The 1,576-nt window shown below is 51.2% G+C and overlaps 1 protein-coding gene across 1 annotated transcript in view; it reads left to right on the top strand.

The window, feature by feature from the left end:
- Positions 1–1,576, top strand: part of EPO (erythropoietin) — a 26,349-nt gene that overhangs the window by 7,012 nt on the left and 17,761 nt on the right. The gene's annotated exons all lie outside the window — the stretch shown is intronic.

Below are 1,576 nucleotides of genomic sequence, written 5' to 3'. Positions count from 1 at the left end.
GTTCTCATGACTTCCTCCGTGGTCCAGCACAGGCGGTCCTCTTCAGGGCAGTATGACACTCTTTCCTCCTGCTCATTTCCTGTGAGCCCAGCCTGTCATTGACATGACCCAGGAGGCAGGGACGTAACTAGAAATCACAGGGCCCCATAGCAAAGTTTTATATGGGGCCCCATAGCGGCCGCCTGGGTCGCTATGGTGATTGTTTTGCCACTGGGCGGGGGGCGCATCATTATGCAGGCTGGGCTCACAGTGCTGCAGGAGTGAGCGGCACTCACACATTATTACATACAGTGACGCCTGGAAGAATGGCCACCCACCTCCAGAGGAAGAAGGGGACCCTCCTGTCCAGGGCCGTCCCCGGGCATGGCGTCACCCAGACGCGCCACATCATCACGCACCTGCACGTAGTGACGTCACGGGCGCTTACCTGCCGGCGGCCATCTTGGTGATGGACGCCAAGGGAACATTCACCCGGCAGGATAAGGTATGCCATCGGGGTCCCCTGCTCCCTTTTGCAACTGTCGGGCTCTTTGTCCATGACCGAGTGCCCAACTTTTCAGAGGGGGTGACACCAAAATTGACTGTCAGTCATTTTGGTGTCACCCCCTCCGATGCTGTCATCCGGTGCGGGACACCCCCCTGCCCCCACCTTGTGGCTCCACTGCCCCTGTGATGCCTCTTCAAGGACTGTGGGGAAAAAAAGATTTGTAAAATGTCAGTGAAGGTTCATTCCTCCAGGTCACATGGTATATCTGTAAAACATAAATCAAAGCAACTGGACTTGCTGTATCTTACGTGAAGATGTTTTGCTGGTCATCCGACCAGCTTTCTCAACTCATTCTGAATTCAGTCAGCTGGTGGGATGACCAATGAAACGTCTTAAAAAAGTCCAGTTGCTTTATTTTTTTTTACAGATAAAGGTTTTTTTTTAATATAAACACTTTGGAAAGGGGGGGGGGGAGGGGGGGTCATCTGAAATGCCTAGAGTTCCACTTTAAAGAGACACTGCCACCTTGCCCATGCAGTGTTCCCCTACCGCTTCTTCCTCGGGTGACATTACCCTGTTATCTTCTGCCCTGTGACACTGCCTTGTCCTAGCAGCCAATCACTGGGCCTCAGCACTGTACATGGTAGAGAGAATGATGTTCCCGCTGCCCCTTGTCGATAGAACCGGTGTAGGAGCCAGGAAATGAATATAAGATGGTCGGGAGGGTGGGGCCCCTGTGAAGGGACTCTGTCACTGTTGCTCTGCATGAGCTAGGAGCCAATGTCTCTTTAACATGTTAAATGTATCTAAAGCCAAACTGTTAGGTAGATGTATTGCCTGTCCTGTTGACCCTTATCACTGGGGAAAAAAAACATAAGGGAAAATCCCAAATTTTGAGATGTCACCAGAACAGGAAATGAGAGCAAATCTTCCAATGGGGGCACTTGGTCTAGTGATAGGAAATCTGATCTCCCAAATGGTGAGGCGTCTCGATCAGTTTCCTTCACCTCCTGCCTCACAGACACAACTGGAGAAAATCTCTCCAAAACAGGAGGAAGTTGTCACCGGAATGATTGTTCCCATTGGAAG

Source organism: Nanorana parkeri, unplaced genomic scaffold (assembly GCF_000935625.1).
Source record: "Nanorana parkeri isolate BGI_ZX_2015 unplaced genomic scaffold, ASM93562v1 scaffold1746, whole genome shotgun sequence".
Taxonomy (NCBI): Eukaryota; Metazoa; Chordata; class Amphibia; order Anura; family Dicroglossidae; genus Nanorana; species Nanorana parkeri.
The sequence above is the reverse complement of the archived record's forward strand: the minus strand, read 5'-3'. Positions and strand labels throughout refer to the sequence as shown.